The sequence below is a fragment of the Plecotus auritus genome (genome assembly GCF_963455305.1).
Source record: "Plecotus auritus genome assembly, chromosome: 4".
Lineage (NCBI taxonomy): Eukaryota > Metazoa > Chordata > Mammalia > Chiroptera > Vespertilionidae > Plecotus > Plecotus auritus.
In genome coordinates this window covers 168,110,392-168,132,539 of record NC_137775.1, presented here as the reverse complement: position 1 = coordinate 168,132,539, position 22,148 = coordinate 168,110,392, and the positions used below count along the sequence as shown (strand labels likewise).

At 39.3% G+C, this 22,148-nt stretch overlaps 1 protein-coding gene and 1 long non-coding RNA gene across 5 annotated transcripts in view; one reads left to right on the top strand and one right to left on the bottom strand.

Moving 5' to 3' along the window:
• Positions 1 to 6,245, top strand: part of LOC308247298 — a 119,339-nt gene extending 113,094 nt beyond the window's left edge. For both annotated transcript variants that reach the window (XR_013960482.1, XR_013960483.1), the window contains exons 2-3: positions 1,589 to 1,721; positions 2,747 to 6,245. This is a non-coding gene — a long non-coding RNA (uncharacterized lncRNA). The remainder of the gene's footprint in view (positions 1 to 1,588; positions 1,722 to 2,746) is intronic.
• Positions 1 to 22,148, bottom strand: part of UMAD1 (UBAP1-MVB12-associated (UMA) domain containing 1) — a 198,714-nt gene that overhangs the window by 28,838 nt on the left and 147,728 nt on the right. The window lies entirely within an intron of this gene.

Sequence of the window (22,148 nt, the reverse complement as noted above, 5' to 3'; positions counted from 1 at the left end):
TTCTCAATAATTGAAAATATAAATCACCCTGGCTGGGCAGCTCAGTTGGTTAGAGTGTAGTCCCAATATGCCAAAGTTGCGGGTTTGATTCCCGGTCAGGGCACATGCAAGCAGCAGTCAATGAATGCATAAATCTGTGGAACAAAAATCAGTGTCTCTTTCTCTCTCCCTCCATCCCTTCAAAACAAATAAAAATTATATATTATAATTTTTACATATATAATATATATTATATATATATAATATATATATAATATATATTATATATATAATATATATATAGTAGAAAGATAAAAATTTGACCAATTAAGCTCTTGGTGCAAGCTGAAAATCTTTTTAGAAGCATATGGGCTATAAATAGTAAATTAAAGGGTCCTTAACACTTGATGTGCGTTTGAGTTCATCCTATTGGTTGGGCCACTTGCATTTTACATGACCTTGGGGAGTAGGAATCAGAAACCTATGAAGGGTAGATTCCTAAAAAAAGATTTACCTACTTACTATTCAGCCTTGCAATCTTATAGCCTGAACTAAAATGGAAAAGAGATTTTAAAAAATCCAGATAATCACATGCTGGGTGAAGTCACACCAACAGAAAGGCTGTTATTGTGACATGAACATCAATTAATGACAGCTCAGTGACAGAGTGATGCTGGGGAGGAATTAACACCAGCAGTCACGACTGTATACTCCACCTGGGCTCCTCTTAGGAGAGGTGTTAACAGAACACATTAGAAATTATTGACAGAAGCATAGTTAGGCAAGGCACTTTAAAACAATCAGCCCCTAAGTGATAGATGAAATTCAAATCTCCAGCTGCACCTTGAGAGGAGAGAGTAAGACTGTGGCATGGAAGGGTTTGAGGGTGGGGGGGGGGGGAATTACTGAATTGCCATTACTGAGCTTGTGGCCTGTTTTATGTTCAAGTAAAGTCATGTTGAGGAAACTGTGGAGGTGGGATTGTAACGTAGGTCAGTCTGGCTCCAAAGCTAGGACTTTCTTCCTAGATGGAAAGGATTTTATTGCAGAACCTCCAGGTGGTCAGGAATCGCCCACTGCAGAAAATACAGCAACCCCCTTAATTAAGTCTTTTCTCATAGGCTCTACGGGTCTCCAGCCTACGAGTTCCCTAGTCATGAATAGGTTTAAACTCAATTCAAATTTACAGCACAAAACATATCAAATAATATTATAGCCCACAACTATAGGCAGTTTACTTGATGTCCTTTCATTTGTTTCCTGTGTGTGAAAACAAGAGCAGTATTCCTCATTGCCAGTCCATGCAGAGACTGGTTAAAAGAAACAGAAATGTATGGGAAGCTCTAGACACAATCAGAAGTTCTGAGCATCTTCATTTTAAAATAAAGGTTTGCCATTCCTCTCAGAAGAATCTGCTCGTCTTTAGCAATCATTTTAGTTCTCGAAGCACCAAATGAGCAATTGATTGGGCCAAGAAAAAGGTTCACCTTGGCAGTAAATCTCAAGCAGAGACGAGCATGGGCCCTGACAGGGACCTGCATGCCAAAGCAATTGACCTTTTATAGACTTGGCAGCCCTCCGCTCAACTTTATTTATTTATTTTTTTTAGAGAGAGTGGAAGAGAGGGAAACATCGACAGACATATTATAGGAAGATCTCCTAAGCCTGAATGAGTGGCCAGAAAAATGGAAGAATGCTTTCAGAAGGCACCAGCACATTACAGTTCTACAGCCACATGTTAAGTAAGGGTAACTTTCTTGCACAAAACTGTTAAATTTTATTTCAGAATGCCATGTGCATTGCCTATATGCTATGCCTTGAGAAACAAAAGAGAAAAGAATGAAGGTAATGTTTACTGAGCAAATAAGTGTTGTTCGGATATGTAACTGCATTTAATAATCAGTGCCTAAAAGTACGGTTATGTTCATTCATTTAACAGGTATTTCCTGAGCACTTCCACTATTCCTGGGCATTGTTGTAAGCACTTGGAAGGACATATAATAAAATTGGGTGAAATATATTGTATAGCAGTAGATGGTGATAGCCACTACGAAGAAAATAAGCAGAAAGGAGAGATGGAGAGTTACAATTTTAAATAAAGTTAGTCAGGAGAGGCTTTCCTGAGAAGATGATCACCTGTAGGAGATGAGGGAAGGGTGTTCCCGGCCAGGACAACCAATACAAAGGCTCTGAGGCAGGAAGCAGTGAGGGTGGAATAGTGGACAGAAATGGGAGTATGACAGACAAGGCTACTGGGAGACCAGACTGTGTAGAGCCTTGAGGTTTGACTTGAACTTGAAAGTGATCTGCCTTGTGTTTGAAAAAAAATTACTGTGTCCTTTGCATAGTTGAGAAGAGACTACTGTGGACGAAAAGGGGGCTCTATGGAAGCTGTCCTCACATGGTGGGTAGCCATGCCCAGACATACACTTTTTTAGTAAAAGGTTTGTCTTTGACCTAAGCAAGCCCTGTCCATTGTGTCTATGCACCAGTTTAACACACCTTTGGAATGCTTCTTTTCAGACCCCTCAAGCAAAACCACCCTCCAGAGAGCACATACTGTGGTTAACTGTCCTGTAATACAAACCCTGCCTTGGTTTCTTCCGCCTTTACATAATCTTCCTTACAGCTGCCTCCCTGATTCCAATTGCATTAAGGAAGCTGCAGACTGCTATTCTAGGGAGCATTTTTCTCAGTCTGTTGAGATCTTGCTTCCAGGTGTACCCTTTGTTTGGCCCAAATACATTTTTATAAAATTTCTCTACAGGTTTGGACACTGTTACATTGACACTGCTGAGCAGCAACAATGGAATAAGGGAGTGAGGAAGCTACTACAGGAATCCAGGGATGAGAAATGGTTGCTTAGACCTGGGTGACAGTGAAAGAGGCAAGAAGTGATGGATTCTGGATGTATCTGAAGGTATAGAATTTGCTGATCAACTGGATGTAGGTATGAGAGACAGCATAACTCCAAAGACTCAGCATGAGCAACTGCATATATTGTTAATATTTGCATTTTACAAGAAAGATAACTAGATATTATTCAAAAGCGTATAGTCTTCCAACAATGCTTCATTACTTGAGGAAAAAGGCAACTGAAATTATGTGCATATAGCATCTACCACACGGATTACAGACTTCATTTTACAAAAGAAGGTTTAATAATTGGTAATATCACCCTGACTTATGGGATTTATTGTTCAACAATAAATTATTGACACACATGGTATAGGCCGGAAAGAGGATAGGAAATTTACGGATGACAGAATCATATCAGGTTATCTAGGGATACTTGGGTAGAGCTCCACATTCTTGAGGCTGATGGCATGATAAATTATCCATAGAATCTCCTTGGAAACCAATGTTTGACAGAAGGAGATGGAGAACAGACTTTCCTACAATTAGATAGGCAAACACTATTTTGCTCTGGCTTCTTCATTTCAACTGTTTCAAATAGAAACTTGAAAAAGTAATTACATAGAAACTTTTAAGAGCTGTGTTTTGGACAGTCAGCATATATGTATACCTTTCCAATTAGTTTTTCATACTGTAAAGGTTAACAGGCTCCAAGAAATGTATTTAATTCCTTCAAGCTTTCTCTTTATATTGTTTCATATGCCCCTGCAATGTAAGTTGATGTTGTTGAGAGAAGATTCTTTTCCACTATTCTTGTTGGAAACATTACATTGGATGTATAGAATCAATCTTCTTTCTGGTTATCTTTGTCTATATGCATGAACATGCCATAAGACGGTAATTCCCAACTGTTAGTTTTCTTACACCTGCCCCCTCCCTGGACATCCCATTTCAATAAAAGGTACATCTCTCTTTCTTCCCTTGACCCAGCTCCTTCCTGTCCTTCACCTCTCTACCAGGACAGTTCCAATATCAAGAATACTAACTCCGCAGGATGCCTCGTGTATAAGAACTCTTTTTCTCACTTCCAATGCTAACAGTCCAGGAATGTCTCTGGTCTTCTTTTGGGCATCATCTCTCCTCAAGTCTGTCCCCACTTCACTTGACTGGCATGCTGGGGCCGGCTTCATTTTAAAGCCTGGCTCCGGTCATATCACGCTTCCAAAACCCTGTACTGGCTTCATGTTGGCAGCTGAATGCAGAACACACGCTTCCACCTGCGTGTCAGGGCCCTCCACAGCGTGGCTCCAAGCTGCCTTTCCAGTCTTATCTCCTGGCACTTCCTTTTCAAGGTCACTCCAACTTTAGCAAAACCAATCACTCTTCCCAGAACCTGCCTCCGTTTCAGCAGCTCAGGCCTTGACTCACAGAAACATTCCCTCTTGCCTATCAAAAGTTGACCTACCCTTCTGGTCCTATCTCCAATGGGGCTCATAAGAAGCTCCAGCTGTTGCCCCCGATTCTGTTATCGCCACCCCGTGTGCACAGCACTTAATGCAGCCTGCAGACCTCAGCCCCATTTCTTATCTTCAGCACGTGTTCCAAGCTCCTAGGAGGTGACAAGTGTGCTTTGCTCATCTCGCAGTCGCCCATGGTGGAGGGATGGTGACTTACACAAAGTCAAGTTCAGGGATTATCAGTGCCCAGAAGTGTTAAAGAGTGGCAATGTCTTAAAACCAGGCTGTTTTTAAACTTGACCATTAAAAGCCATGAACATTTCCCTTTCACTTCATAACAGGATATCAGTGGAGACAAACGGATATAACCATATCTTCCAGGTCTCTTCAGTGTTCTTCCTACTCTTCTGTATAAATAGAGTTTACATTATGGTGATTCAAAGTCCCCTGTAAAACGGTGTCACGGGGCCATATCGGGAAGGGAGGATCAGTGCTAATCTGTTCCTTACTCACTACTGAGTAAGGGGAACATGAGACGATATGTTTGGATGAGAGACAGAAAGGAAATGAAGTTTTCAAGGGAGAAGAAAAAAATTACAAAAGAAAAACCTGTTTCACAAAATGCAGTCTGTGGAAAATCTTTCAGCTGAATGTCAAGATTAAGAAAAATCAATAAAACCTTTGAAACCAGAAGTATGTGAAAGACTTTTTTAGGCTTGATGGCAAAACACAAAGCTATGGCTTCAAAAAAGTAAAATCCTCCAGTAACCGCAAAAGCAGTTCTTCAATATTCAGGAGACTCCATGGCCTCCAAACATGCTTAGCACAAATTGCTTATTACAGAGATAGGGCCAGTCCAGATTCAAAGGGCCAACGTTTTCAAAGGGACTTTTACCAAGGCTGTAATTAGTCGTTCTGGCAAAAACTGCACACACGTCTAATTGCACATACAATTGGCTAATTGTATCTTCAAAATAAAGGGTAAAGGGTTAATTGTATCCACATCTGGCCACAAAGAAAGAGACTGTCCTTTGAAAATATGACACTCCACTTAGATGAAAATTTGCATTAAACAACCATCCCTATTACTACTAATAATTATAATAATACCACATGCTTACAAATTAATAAATACCTTTCATCATGATCCTAAAAACACTTCACAAACATTAATTAATCTCACAATACTCCTACGCGGTATGAAAGGCGATTATCCCAACGGTGTCCATGAGGAAATACAGGCAAGTTAGGTAACCGTGGAAAGCCACAGGGGTGTCTGAAGCTCCCAGCCCCCAGCTCTGTACACTGGCCCCAGTCACCAGGGAGGTTCAGTGGAGAGTCTGGTTGAGGTAATCAGCGAAAATGAGCCTAAAACCAATGCAAAACTCAGTCATCAAAATCTCCAAAGAGTCAAAACTGGCCTGTGATTTAGAGACTGCCTTGACTTCTTTTATTCAAAGGAACACACAGCGCATCAAGGATGGAGCTAACAAGTAGAACTTTTTTGCTCCTTGGTTTGATTTTATGATCAAATATTTCAGATCATTTTTTAAAAGTACGGGTCACTACAACTCTAGCAAAACCAATCACTCTTCCCAGAACCTGCCTCCATTTCAACAGCTCAGGCCTTGACTTACACAAAATGCATCCCCAATGATTGGTTCTTTCGAAAATATGTAAGAAGAATAAGTCTCTGTAAGAGATGGGTATTTGGGATGTTCTAGCTACAGCAGCTCTGAGAAGAGGACATAGGGCATGAGGTAACAGACTGAAACGTAGTAAAAGTAATGTTACCTCAATTCAAATCGCCAGTCAGGAGCATCCAATTTATACCAGCCCAGAGAGGCTAACTTAATACAAATAAATTTCCTTATAAATGCATAAGTACTATGTCGTTAGTATTTGTGTAACCTTAATACCTTCTTTAAGAATGAAATATGAGGGTTCATTTCTAACAACAATAAAAAAACCATACATTTCAAGGACTGATTTATTTATTTTTAATAATTAAAGCAAATGTTCTCATATCCACACCAGAAATGTTTGGGTGATTTTCTTATTCATAAGTTCTCTATGCAGATATTTATAATGATGTGGAGAGATGAAAATGCTCCCTCAATTCAGTTCCCTTTTCCATGAAGACACATGCTGGAACACCAAGGCGAGCAAGACAGTGCCTGCTTTCACAGACACAGGTCTGTGCATTTCCTCATCATCACTCAAACCCTACCATAGCTCTTCCTACCAAGGTGTTGTAGCAATATCCAATGGAAGAATAGAGAAAGTCAGGGACAAGGAAAATAGAAACCAAATATGCTGGAAATAAGAATCAGTATGACTGTTTCTACACTTCAGAGCTGGCTCACAGTTACTGAGCACCCAGAGCAAAAAAGACAGACACACGTCTCACAAAAGAAAAAAAGTGGGGGAAAAGAGAGAATGAGACACTGGAATATAGAACTAAGTTTTTAAGAATGCCTACTAGAGGTAAAAATCAATATAGTGTTGGAGTGCCTAAAAGGGAGAACTGACTTCCGCCCCAGGGGGGGAAGGTGGGGAAAAAGTCACTTCCGGGCTGGGCTTGAAGGTCGGGGCTGAGCCCCATAGTGGCTGCTGCAGAAAGGGACATTCCACACCCAATACAGGAGGCAGGTTTGGGCAGTGGAGGTAGATTCTAGCCCCAAGTACAAGCTGGAATGCGGTCCTAGATGGGCCTGGCAAGAACTCCAGCCCCACTGGCAAATGCCAGGCTAAAGTACAGGTAACACTAGATTTTCGAGGGGGGCGGGGAAGGTGGGAATACAACTTTTTCTTTTTTTTTTCTTCTAATTATAAACCCTTGACACCATGTAAAGAATGGACCAGGAAGGCAAAAGTCAGGAGGACGAAAGATCTGTCGGGAAGCTCTGTAATAAATCAGATGAGGGATGATAAGGGGCTCGTCGCTGGCCCGGGCATAGCAGAGGTAAAGGGAAGGACACACAAGAGACTCTGACAGGACTCAGTGAATAATTAAATGTCAGGAAAAAGATGAGTCGTGCATGACTGGAGCCCCTAAATCTACCTGACCATGGATGCCCAGAGGGCGGATGTGGCATGTTTTTCTACTGTTTTATTAGAACCAGTGTCAATAAAATTAACATATGCCTTTGTGTCATACTATTTTTCACCAGTGAAAAGTATGCAATGTTGTTTTTAAAAATCTTTAAAATAAAAATGGAATGTGCTGTCAACCATGGTATGAGACTGGTTATATTTCTAGCTCAGGTTTCAGCATTTTCCTTTTCTCCTTATTTATAAAAAAGAAAGTGAGCTTTAATTTTGTTTCCAGGGGTTGATAGGATTTGCACTCTCAAAGTGTCTTCGCATCCTCCTCCCATATGGTCAGGGATAATGCAAAACTATGATCAAAAGTAAATGCTTAAAAACTACTTGCTGAATGAATACATTTAACAATTAAAGTCAATTAGAAATCACCTGTTCCCCAAAGCTGTAGACAGTGATTGCTTAATATCTGACTACCTGTGAAAGGCAGGTGTGTAGGGAATTTCTGCTGTTCATTAAATGACAATTTTAAAATGTCATCAGGAAAAATATATTTCCCAAAGAATTTACTCTTATCACCCAATGTGTTGCTATGAAAAACTGCTCGCTGCTCCACCAAAGCCAAGTCCTCATTAATGCTGGTGCTGAAAATTGCTATAGATAGAACAGGGAAATGTTTGGGAGACACTGCCATGCACTTAGGTCTCCATAGAAAGTGGCATGACTATATGGTCAATTTAATACAATTAGAATGTTAACCTTTACAACAGTGGTCCACCTCTGTGTTTTGAAGGAAAACCACTGATTTTCATCTATCCTATCGAAAAAATATTGTCAGTGACATCCTAACACATGCAAAATAGAGGTCAAACGTTTAGATTTGATATTCAACACCCCAGATGATCTGGACCAATTGACTTCTAGTCATAATTCCCTCTAGGCTGGTCGTGATGCCTGCAGAGTCAGGGTTGGTACCACTGATTGTGCAAGGGCGGAGCAGGAGGAGGAGCCCTGGGAGGCGAGGGTTCAGGGAGGCTTCATGGGCCAGGGTGGAGGGCAAGACAGGTCAGGGGCTATATCCTTTCCTTCCTAGATCAAAGCCTTAGTGGCAAGCCCTCTGCCTTGCACGTGTGAGCATGTGTGTGTACACACAGAGGTCAGTGGGAGGGGTCCCCGGGGGTAGAACTAGCTGCTTGTGAGCTCAGAACCAGGGCTCTGGGAAGCCCTAGGCAAAGCTGTGGCCCCAATTTTGACTCAGTGACTTGGCAGTTAAGTGTCTGATCGAGTCCAGTACATCTGAAGTCAGGTTTGAGCCATATTAGCTAAGTGACCTGGAGAAGTCATTTCATGTTTCTGAGTGGGAAAACACTGAATGATATATGTGCATACACTGCACTCAGCACAGTACCTAAGCATAGAAGAAGAGAAATAAATAATGGTGTTTGTTATTACTCAATGTCAGATCCAGCACATCAGAGCTCTGGGAACCAGGCTTCTAACCTCATTTATCCTTAATTAACCAACCAGCAACGATCAAAAACCCTTCTGGTTTCTAAAACACTGGGTTGTAAACTCAAAGGAAGAATTCAATGAAAATATTTTGAACTTGATAACAGGTTTTTATAGGATATCCCCTCCCCCCCAAAAAAAGATGGCAGTGGTAAATGGCAAAGGAACTCTTGTTCTACCACTTAACAAATGTTTTAATTGGTTTTAGAGAGAGAAGGGAGAGGGAGAGAGAGAAACATCCATGTGGGAGCAAAGCATCAATCTGAGTTTTCATGTGACTTTTTGTCCTGAACTATTAGACTAATGAAACACTTGAGGGTAAAAAGAATTCATTCATCTCCTGGGCACTGAGTACATCATTATGGAAACAGTGGGAATGCTATAAATATTTTCTGAATAGTCTTATAAGACCTATATTTCATTAAAATAATTGCATCTTAAAGGAAATTCTATTGTAGTGTTAACTAATGTAAATTAACTTTTAGTTGTAAATATTTTTTATTTGAATTATAAATGCAAAAAGAGAACAGAGTATTTGCCCTAGCTTGAATTGTTGTAAGATTACACATTCACATCACTGGGCTTTCCCCTTGTTCTTTAGTTATAGCTGTGTGTGTGGCCATGAGCCTCCCTGAAAGCATTTCCCAGGCATCCTTGTTGCTAGAGGTAGCCGATGAGATGTAAGTGAAAGCTGGATAGAGCATTTAAGAAAGTTAATTATAAGTCTTCTCCTGAGGTTGGAGATATAGCAGCATGTTGTAACCCACACAATAGAATGTGGCTGGGCTCTGGACAGGAGGGAGACCTTGCCTTTGGTGGCAGGGTGGATGGACCTGGAGAGTATTGTGCTGGGTGGGGTGGGCCCGTCAGGGGGAGAAGTGCCATGTGATTTTGCTTATGTGTAGAGTCTAATGAATGGAATAAACTAACAAACAAAATAGAAACAGACTCATAGCTGTCAGAGGGAAGGGGGAAGGAGAGCTGGGTGAAAAAGGTGAAGGGATTAAACAAAACAAAATGACAGACAACAGTACGGTGATTACCAGAGGGAAATGGGGGTGGAAGGAGGCAGGAGAGGGTCAAAGGGGGACAAATAGTGATGGAAAGAGACATGATGTGGTGTGGTGAACACACAATAGAATATACAGATGGTATGTTATAGAATTGTACACCTAAAACCTATATAATTTTATTAACCAACTAGAGGCCCAGTGCATGAATTCATGCACCAGTGGGGTCTCTCGGCATGGCCTGCGGGATCGGGCTGAGACCGGCTCTCCAACATCCTCCAAGGGGTCCCGGATTGGGAGAGGGCCCAGGCCAGGCCAAGGGACCCCACCAGTGCATGATCAGGGCCAGGGAGGGATGCAAGAGATTGGCCAGCCAGGGAGGGACCACAGGAGGGCTCCAGGGCGTGTCTGGCCCATCTTGCTCAGCCCCCATCAGCCAAACCCCAGAAGTAAGCTAACCTACTGGTCGAAGCGTCTGCCCCTTGGTGGTCAGTGCACATCATAGTGAGTGGTTGAGCGGCCTTAGCATATCATTAGCATATTATGCTTTGATTGGTTGAATGGAGGACCGGATGACCAGACCCTTAGCATATTAGGCTTTTATTATATAGGATGTAATCCCAATAAATTCACTAAAAAACAACAATACCTATTCCCTTGAGAGCCCCTATCTCCTGACATGCAGCTACAGGGCCCAAAAATAACACCATAGGCAACTGCTGGGCCAGCCAATATCACAACAGGCAGCAACCTGGCTGAGAGAAGGAAGGGAAATGACCATCTTTCACCTGGACAGCAGTGTTCATTAGGGAAGTCACTTTCAGCTACCTGCCCTCCACAATTACAAAGCACACATAATGCACCTCCTCTCTGAATTCCCTTTTTTAAAGATCTTTTATCTGTAATTCTACTGCTAGAGATTTCATACTAAATGAACGAAAAGTAGGGGTGGGTGAGAAAGAATCCCAACTGTGCCACAGGTGTCCTCGTAGCTTCCAGAATCAGTATTGCTGCTTTATAAAAGAGCATTTTCTTTTTTTTAAAATGAGAAGCAGGTGAGATGAGAATAGAGCGTGCCTCTTCCCATCTCACCCAAAATATGGGGGTAAATGAGGACACATACTTGAAGCACTTGAGCTTCAAAGAATTGCACCTGTGTTACAATATCTCTGATGCTGGGCTGGGGTAGGATGACCAGCAAACAGCAAGTGCAGGAGGGCCAAGCATAGAATTTAACTGACTTGGGAGTTCTTTAAGCTCATAAGAGAGCTGAGTTATGGTCATGTTTGCCAGATCCAATATAGATTACTTTTAAGTCTAAATATGACCCAGATATTACATGGGACAAACTTACTCTAAAAAATTATCCGCTGTTTATTTGAAGTTCAATTTTAACTGGGCATCCAGTATTTTTATTTGCTAAATCTGGCAGACCTAGTTATAGTGGTACTCTAAGGAGAAAAAGTTGGCTTAATTAATCATCTATTTATCTTATTTATGGAATTTTGATTTCTTGTATATAACAGGAAATGTTTTAGCTACAAATGAAGGAATTATGAAGCATAACAGTATGAAAATGTGAGCACATGTGACTAGTAAATTATAAAAACTTTCCCAACAATATTAGGAATCTCATCTTTTAAAAACTATGCCCTGATTATTTTTATTTTTGTGTTAATCCTCACCCGCAGATATTTTTCCATTGATTTTTATTTTATTTTATTTTACTTTATTTTTAGAGAGTGTGGAAGGAGGGGGAGAAAAAGAGAGAGAGACGTCGATTGGGTGCCTCCCACACTGGGGCCAGGGAAAGAGCCTGAAACTGAGATACATGCCTTGACCGGAATCAAACCTAAGACCCTTCAGTCCCAGGGCTGATGCTATATCCACTGAGCCAAACAGGCAAGGGCTAAACCAGCCGTGGGCTAACTACGGCCCGCGGGCCGGATCCGGCTGTTCTATCCGGTTCTCTTGCTCTCCCCTCCGCTCCTTTACTTTGAATTTATATTAGTTCACACAAACACTCCATCCATGCTTTTGTTCCGGCCCTCCGGTCCAGTTTAAGAACCCATTGTGGCCCTCGAGTCAAAAAGTTTGCCCACCCCTGGAAACTGTGCCCTGTTTAAAACAGTGCTGGGTAGCACTCCTAATTAATAAGACAGGATATTATTACTACTATCAGAAAGAATAAAAATGTTCATTGACAATAAGTACTATAAACTCAAAGACAAGTATTTCTAGAAAGCAAATAGCCCACAAGAATGTAGAGGCAAAAAAAAACAACCCAAAACCAAAACCCCACAACCTTTTCTAAAGAGATAGCACTTAGAAAAATAAAATGTTAAAGCATACTTTCATGATAAATGACAGAGAAGACAAGCTCTCCCGCCCCCCAAATTTTTTTCATGTTCATGGAGCTCTTACTAAAATGTCCTCAATGAACTGCCAGAAACAGAGGGCCATCTTTGGAATGCAGGGCGAGGTGAAAAGACCACTGTCCAAACCTGCGGCATGTACACACACTACGGCATTGTAGCTATTTTTTATGCACTTTCAGCTCACTTTTATTACTTCCAGACCTCTTTCCTCATTAAGGCGCAGATATAAACAGGGAGCTACTTCTAGGGTAGATAGCAAATGCCCTGTCTGCTGGTGAGATCCAGACCTCCACCTTGCATGCATATCAGCTGGAGAAAAGAGAGCCCTTATTCATCAAATTTAAAAGCGCTCTCATTTCATGCTAATTGTATGGTCCTTTGCATGATATACAAAAGATTGCCTAAGATGAAAGGCTTTAAAAAGAAAACTACCAGTCTGGGAGGGTTTTTGTTTTTTTTTTTTTGGAACAAGATTAAGTTATTACTTTTTCAGAGAAAGTAATGACTAATTCAAGTATTACATTTATCTTCACAAAATGACCTTTACAGGTTTTATTATTATCCAAGTCTATTCAACTGCCTCTCTCTGCCTAACATAACGTAACTTCCTTCTATTTATTTCAGTGCTTTCAGACCCTGTAGGTTGATGTCAAACAGTTCAAAAATTAAAGAATTTAAAATGAAGTACACATATATTTTATATGATTTATTTTCACACAAAAAATACTTAAACCTCCCTGGAAAAGAGAGGCTGAGTATGAATAAATACTTGCTTCCTAGCTTCAACGTGTAGATTCTGCTTCGGCAGGTTTCGTATAAAAGAACAAAATCAAAAACTCATTTTCGGTTATGAATATTATCTGTAATATAGTGACAAAATATTATTCAAGGGTTGTCAATAAGATAGGCCATGATCATTTATGACACACCGTAAGTTATGGTAGATGGAAACATGAGTTGGGTGTTTGAAAACCCGCATTATTTAGATTTATGCTACTATAAGTATCAACTGACTATTAACCATGTAAGATCCACTGGGGAAGAGGTGGAAATGCAAGAAGCAGAAGGTGCAGCTCCTTCACTTGGGCGGCACAACCACAAAGCAGCACTTTTCCCCCAAGGACGATCAGCCAACTGGATCAGGGTTGGCGATTGCAAAGAACAGCCACTCTGCCTGCGGCCCTTGAAGGGAGCTGAGGAACTGGGCTTCCCAGACCTCCAAAAGGACTGACTGTTCAAATATGCTGTTAAAATCTAAACTTTGCAGACTGAGGGTTTTTATTTTTTATTTTTAACCTATTAGATCGGCATTGTCCAATAAAAATATAAGGTGAACCACACGTGTAATTTTAAATTTTCTGGTGGCCATAGTAAGAAAGTGAAACAAAATAGGTGAAATTAACTTTATATTCTTTTTATTAATGTAGTCTATCCAGAATATTTTCATGGTGACATGTAACCAACAAAACGTATTGAGATATTTCATAATTTTTGTAAACACCAAGTTTGTGAAACCCACATCTGAATTCAGACTGGTGACATATCAAGTGTTCAAGAGGTACATGGGGCAAGTAGCAACCATGTTGGACAGTACAATTACAATTTCACAAACTAAAAACCCCTTGTTCTTAATTACTACCTAACGTTTTCCTGCGAGACAAATCCCAAGCCACGATGGAGGTTACTTGTTCCTTGTGTTAATGAACACAGGAAAAACACAAGAAGAGCTATACCACTGAAAACAGAGCTTGGATCCTAAGAAGGTCATACTTAACTCTTATTAATAACAAGTATTTACATATTAAAACTATTTGTCTTCCCTGGGCACATTGTAGATCCTATCTCAAATTTCAGGAGTCTTAGTTTTCCTCTGAGGATTTAGTTATCAGCCACTTCACACAAGATTCAGAGCAATATTCACATCTTTACCACTTGCTATTTGAGTAATAATGTTCCAAAGTAGTATATTACCTAATTCTTAAATCCAAACTGGTTTATGAGTAATTGGTAAGAATCATAAGTTTCCTCATGAAAAGAGTTCCCAAAAAAATCAAGAGGAGAATAACTAAAAACAAATTAGTACCAAAAATACACTATATTCCAGGCTAATAAGCTCTTTGGCCCCTAATGAAACGACAAAAGACAGCTTAAGGGCTTGCATGCTAAAGTGAAACCCAACAAACCGTTTTAAAGAGCTGAGCAGGGATGATCATTAGTAGAAAATAAGTGACAGAGAGGTGCCAATATTTAATCCTCAAATCTGAATAGACAACATTTAAAATAAAAAAAATTGTTTTCTTTCCTTCTCTCAACACCTGGGAAAAATAAAGCCCTAAATTGAACCCTCTGCCTGACAGGTCTCAGTAACTCTCATCTGAGCATAATTCCTAATTTAATCCCTTCAACTGTACTTTGGCATGACTGCCAAGGCATCAATCATAATTTCCTTCCAATTAAACACACACACACTCTCTAACACTTATTGACTGTCTAGTATATGTCAGACACTATATGTATATTGACATAAATATTATATATATTGGCTAATGTAATTCTTACCGGTAAGTAGTACCATTCCCATTTTATTGCAAAAAGACATGAAGAGGCTGAGAACTTTATCAAAGGCACCAAAGGTACCTGGCAAAGCCAAGATCTGAGCCCTGAATCTGTCTGCTGACCAAGTTCACCTTCTGGCCGCTATCCACGCTACTGCAGGGTTCTGTGACTCCACTAGGTCAGTGGTCGGCAAAGTCATTAGTCAACAGAGCCAAATATCAACAGCACAATGATTGAAATTTCTTTTGAGAGCCAAATTTTTTAAACTTAAACTTCTTCTAACCCCACTTCTTCAAAATAGACTCACCCAGGGCCGTGGTATTTTGTGGAAGAGCTACACTCAAGTGGCCAAAGAGCCGCATGTGGCTCGCGAGCCGCAGTTTGCCGACCACGGCACTAGTGTGAGGACTCATTACTCCCAGGACAATGTCACTGTAAATTAGGCCCTCCACACTGATATCTAAGATCCAACAGATAAACCCTCTAAAAAGTGTATCGAGAGCATGAAAATCACAAGTGGTGTAGGAGGTGCCCTTGAAGTGGTTGATGCGGCTGGTGGTGTGAGGTACAGACACCTGAGGTGCTCGCTGCCTGACAGCAGCTGGGCAGGGCCAGGGTCTGGAAAGGAAGCCCCTTCCACCCTGCTCTCCAGTCAACAAGGACCTTGAAGAAGGCACACTAGATGGGAGATGAGTGTGTGAGCCCCAGCACGGGAGAAAGAGGTGAGTGAGGCAAGGTGCCCAATGTCACATATTCTCACAATTAAAAATCTATGTATAATTTTATCAAAGATGACTTTTTTAAAGAAAATTTATCCCTTAAAACAAATTTGAAAGCACATTTTAAATGTAGACTTACTTTATATAAGTACTACTACATAAGTATTTATGAAAACATTTTACCTCTACACAGTGAATCTCTTTCCTCTACAGAGTGAATATGAAGCAGCTAACAAGACAATTCACAATAAATTTAAAAATCATGTACAGAAAAAATATGGGGGGAAAATGCCTGTCTTTTTGCAATAAAATGGGAATGGTACATGATAAGAGGAAAATAAAGTATGCAGATACATAGTTTATAGGGTCCAAATAATTACTAAAATTGAGCTAATTTAGTAATTATTTAGTAAAATTTAGGTCTGAGCATCCTCCTGCCAGAGGAAAATTGAAAAAATGATTTGATAGAAATTCACAATGGCCATAAGAAAAAGAGTATTATCACTTCGGTAGAGACACAATATTTTCTGAGCATAAAGGCAATAGGAAATCAGAAGACCTAACTAGGACTTCACACAGGGGGAACTATGTAATGGAGTAGACGATATCTTGGTAAAAATTCATCCATAATAAATGTCACAGTGTATTCCACACAATAGTTTCTCACAGCGTTACTCAATCAAGCTGAAAACAGTTCAGGGGAGGCAATCTGTGCAGGATGAAGACAATGAGATAGAGAGATACAACTCTCTGCTGGGCTGGCTTCATCCAGTAATAAATCCCAGAATACTGAGGTGAACAAACACAGAACGTCCTTCAATTATTCTTCAACTGAAACCAACTTAAGTAGGATTATGCAACAGTTTACTGACTCTTTGCAGTTCCGAGATTCTGAGACGTTTTCGGGGGCTTTTTATTACTATGTAAATGGTACTTCAGTCCACTATCACTGTGCTCTGAGGTATAGTATATGCCCGTCTCTTCTTTCTCCAAGTGGCATAAAAAGGCAGGGGAAACGTGGGTTGCTATTACTTAATAAAGACCATGGCTTTTAGCTTTTACATTAGGAAGTTCTAGTACATACATTTTCTATTATACAACAGCTGTTAGACAAAATTTATGAATTCACACCCATAATGAGTTCTTAACTAATTTAAAAGGCAATGTGCAAAAGGCATGTTTCTAAGAATATGACATCCCCAAAGTGGACATGAAACAGTCCTTGAATGGGTGAAAATTAATGCCAATTATTGAACAAGGTAAGAAGAACACAGAAGTCCATAAAAAAAAAAAAAACAGAGCTAGCAGGAATGGGGCCTGCTAGCTCTGGAAAGAAATGTAAAATCTATGTCAATTCAACTGAGCGTAACTAAAGTATTTTTTTTTTCTGTGTATTCACATTGGTGTACTCCATTGAGCTTATTCACAAAAAGGATCCTCAGTAAGGTACAAAGTGGAATATTCAGCAAATGACTCAGTCCAAGCACACAACTGCACACTGCTTTTGCACCACATAGAGTCGGATGAAATTCATCCTTCGAAAAGAATATCTAGTTGTGTGAAGACAACATAAACGTGATTGTGCTTTAATTTTAAACTCTCTGTGTAGTCGCAAGAAGTTAGGGCTGGTAACATGATCCAAAGGAGGGAAAAATAAGGACCATTTGCTACTAATTAAAAAACAGGGGATTAGAAAAAGATGGCTGTGGGAAATAGGGAACAGTTGTTCTCCCAACATGGACCTCTCACCCTGCTGGGTTTGTGGTTTTTAAAAATGACAAAAGTGAAAGCTGGAAATATGACAAGGAAATGACTACCAAAACATAAACAGAATATTCCATATGGTTTTTTAAATAATGGTTTCTAAATTGGAGCTAGAAGACTAGATTTGTGAAGCAAAAAGCTAGTATTTCCACATTACGGTTCCTCCTAAACATATAGAATAAACACACACGTTAGGTCTGATGTAGCTCCATGAAGGAGTAACAAGGTTCCAGTTCTGATTCTAATTGCAATCAATTGCTATGAATCAACAGATGAGGTAGGCGGTGAAAGTGATATAACTTCAACAAACTCAGATTGCTAAAGTTAAATAAATATCATCATGGTGACTTTACGCTACCTAGCTTCATCAAGCAGAGCTACAGAGCAGCAGGTTAGCAGGTTTCTGGCAAGAAATAATTGGTGCTGAGCAACGGACTGTGTACACGAGCGAGAAACATTGCGTAAAACTCACATTACTGGCTTACCCACACCATATGTGCATTTTGGATGCGAACAGGGGCAGCTCTCATACACCTCACATATTTTGGCCTTACAGGCTGGAATGAATGAACATTATGTTTCACTGTGCCGGTTAACCCCAATGGAAGCCAGAAAAATACCAGAATTATGACCTTCCGATTATATACTTTTTTCCAGCAAAACTGAAATTAGGACAACGATGTAGTGGTAACAAAATTGTACAAATCTGACGTTACAGGAAAGTTATTAACAAACTCTAATAAGCTTGCCTCAAGTTAATTCATCTTGCCAATGTTTTGAGCAGTCAACAACCTATGCTAATCTGATTGTCAGATATAAAAGTCAATAATTTATAGATTTAAAGTGGCCAAATTTATCATTTCCAAAGACAGACTTTGTAAGCAAGAGCGAAGATCTTGGGAGTGGTTTTGGCAGTCTGACACTTTACCTATAAGGACCACTGGACAAGTCCTTCCTAACAAGCATGAAAGCTCCATTAATCAATGCCCAAAATCTTCATTATGTAGCAGGTCCCCCTCCCTGCTTTTGCCTTTACAGCCCATCAAAGCAGTAGTATGAAGGTTGGCATTTGGTGGCAAAATCCCAAATCACTGTTCAAAGAGTTAAGGAGCCAGGACTCCTGGGAGGAAAAGGTCTCAGACACTGCATCTAACCAACCTACTTCACTCACTTAGAATTGAAGTTGAAGAGAAGCTTAGCAATGTGTTCTAGATCAGACACTTAGTGAGCAGAGGAATCCAGCAAAAATACACTTTCTACTACATCATCTGGCCCAGTAATTCAAATGAAAATAAAGTTTGGAAAAATGCACTTTACAAAATCTTCCCAAAAGGTATCATGCATAGAATGATAAACAAATAAAAAATTAAATTTACCATTTAGTTGACATAAAAAGGACAATAATCCAACTTCACCTTCCAGTAAATCAGCAATTTGAAAGGGTTTTATATTAACACTTTAAGTGCCATGTCAGTCACCAGTGTCTGACACTATACTTTCTGTCCAGAAGACAAAACAGGCTAGGTGCTTAACATGTTAAGAAAAACAAAGAACCTCACACTCATCTGACAAAATTATATTCTCATAAACTATTATAATGGGAGAAATTAATATCTTCAAACAGAGTCTCAACATCATAGATATACTAGTAAAGGAAAAAGCAAGATTTTTAGACAAATACATGCTCAAACCAGTAGCCCACACCTTTTTTTTGGGGGGGGGAGGGTAGAGGGGAATATGACTAACTGATATATTGACATTGACAGTCAGGATGACCAAGAGAAAAGTTTGGGCCATGCGACTTCCAAAGGGATGTGAAAAATAACCTCCAAGTCACCTTACCCTTCTTCTTGCTGAAAAGTCCCCTGGGTGAGAGAGCAGGTATTTTGACAAATTGTGATCAGATATGATGCTCTATGATCAACTAATTAAGGAATTTTAAGCCTAAATGAATCAATATATCTCCTAAAGATCACCTTTAATAGATTACTCGATTGGTATTAGTGCCTTATAAAATAGTTCTTCTATTAAGCAAAACTTCCCTTGAGTGAATACATTGCTTCCTCTCACCAACCTCACTGTCATTTATAATATAAGATACACTCATTATAGACAAATTGGAAAATCAGAACACTGGAAAGAATGATTTAACTTACCTATCTATCATCCCAGAGGCAACTACGTTTCATGTTTCCATGTATTACACCATCCTTTTCTGCAGTTTTCACATAGCAGCAATTATACTGTATATATAATTGTGTACCTTATATTGTTAACTAAAATTATGAAACCACGAGTCTACATTTTATTGAAAAATAATCATAACTTACACTTATGAAAGTGAAAAATATTCCATTGAGTGGATTGTGATCTTTTTGCACATATAACTTCTTGCGGATTTAAAAGATTATTTTCTTAGAACAGATTCCTAAAAATGGAATTACTGTCAAAGTATATTAACATCTTTATGGTTCTTGATACTTACTGCCAAAATGCTTTCCAAAAAGGGTTGTACCATTTTAAATTGCCATCAGTATCAATACCCATTATACTTGTATTTGGACTATGATATATTATGAGAATAATCAGTTTCATAATAATCTTTATAACCCCCAAACTTTAATTTCATAAACTTATATACCATGTTATACTGAAAAATTCTTAAAATAGAAATCCTAGCATCTAGTAGATGAATGTTTGCTATTAATACTATTCTTGAAAATCACCCCCCCCCCGCCCAGTCTCTTTACCTATTTGCAACCCCAGTTCTTTTCCACAGAGAACTCAGTTTTAAATGAGAGAATCTTACTCCCCTTTTAAAGGAGTGGCCACCAAAGTCTACATCATCTGGAACTCACAAAGCTCATGGATGTTTACATGCATTTGAATGACTATCTGAAATGAAAGCAACAAGGAAATGAGTCCCTGCAGGGTCTGAAGGCTCCGTTACAAGACATAAAAGAAGTATGAAAACACATTAGAGGAAAAATGAATGTTTCACTAATACGTACATTCCATGCCTTTTTTAAAAAAATCAACTTTTCCCTAAATTACTGAACTATGAGTTCCACATGTAACAGAACTATTCACAAATACACAAATAAAACATAACAAATACTATGTACTAGATTGAGAAGTGTGGTTGAAATGACAATAAACAAGTCCCCCAAACTCTAATTTTCCAGGGATTCTAATATGCACTTAATTTTAGCATATATTTTGCTGTTGTTGCTACTGCCTTAATTACCGTTTTTGTAACTGCTGTCTATTAAATTTCCTAGTACATATTGGCTGTAAGACTGGTTTTAGGTCTTCATTAAGAAATTATATTAAATATGCAATAAGCTACTTTGGTTAACAGAAGTTGGGGGGATATTAGTGTCACAGTTTATTATTATAAGTAATTTTTGTGTCTTCTGTCAGTATAACCACAAGAGGATCTCAATACCACCAACTGATAATAATCTTTATAAGCCCTACTTTGCACTCCACCATCTGTTAGTTATTATTTTATACGTGGCTCCATATGCATATGTGAATTAGTTGTCACTCAAGACAAATATACAAATGGAATTGTGGTTTTGTGGGGAGATTTTTATTGGCTTGTTTTTGTATTTTGCTATTTTAAGCCAGAGAACTAAATAAATAAACATATTTCTCAGTCTTGGAGACTAAAAATAAGTGCAAATTAAAAAAAATAATTTTAGTAGTGCAAGTAAAAGAAACTTAAGTTCAACAAACACAATCTAAAAGTATGTATTAAGATGTTTTGTTGAATTGTGCAACTCAAACCTATATAATTTTGTTAACCAGTGTCACACCAATAAATTCAACAAAAAGGGAAAAAATAAAGAATACGGAAAAGTATATGTTAAAAATAGTAGTCATCACCCTAACCGGTTTGGCTCAGTGGATAAAGCGTTGGCCTGTGGACGGAAGGGTCCAAGGTTAGATTCCGGTCAAGGGCATGTACCTTGGTTGCCGGCACATTCCCAGTAGGGGGCGTGCAGGAGGCAGCTGATCGATGTTTCTCTCTCATCAATGTTTCTAACTCTCTATCCCTCACCCTTCCTCTCTGTAAAAAAGTCAATAAAAATATATTTAAAAAATAGTAGTCATCAATATTGGATATAATTATATTAAAAAACTGAAATTTACATATTCGTAGCTCTCAAAATATACCTACAAAACCAAACATGGATAGGCCCACTAGTAAATTAGTAGCTAACATGGTTCTCGTATTCACATTATAAAACACTGCCCAGGACTTTCTATGAGAAAAGAATGACTAATGTCTTGCTTACTTGTAATGTTTATTCCCTGAGGAGATGAGTCACAATGGCACAGACTGAAAGCGGACCTCCCGTGAGTGAATGTGTGGGTTTGTGCCCCTGGAGCCCCACGTCACAGGCGCCTAGACCAGCAGAGGCACTAAGTAGCTACAGTGCCATCACAGCTCACTCCCCACATCTACCCAAAAAGGCAGTAAGAAAAAAACAAACAAAAACAGAATGAAGTGTCTGGTCCTCCAATTGCATAATCAGTCCCAACTTATAACTTTTTCCCTCCAAGTACTAGAATCTAATGACTAATTTTAGTAAGCCCAAACATAGGATTACAGGAGCCTACACTCACTACACACCCAAAATATGGTGAATTCTGTTCAAAATTACCAATGGCTCTTAAAATGCAGACTAAAGCGCAATTTGAGAGAAACGATATGTGATGACTAAATTAGTTCAGTGTTTCCCTCCGCTATCCTATTTTAGGTGGTAATCCTTTGGGATCATATATGGAGAACACTAAGGCAAAAACAGTAGTAACTAATTTAAGTCATCATTGAGAGAAACGGCGAGGGGGAGTGAAGAAGAGACA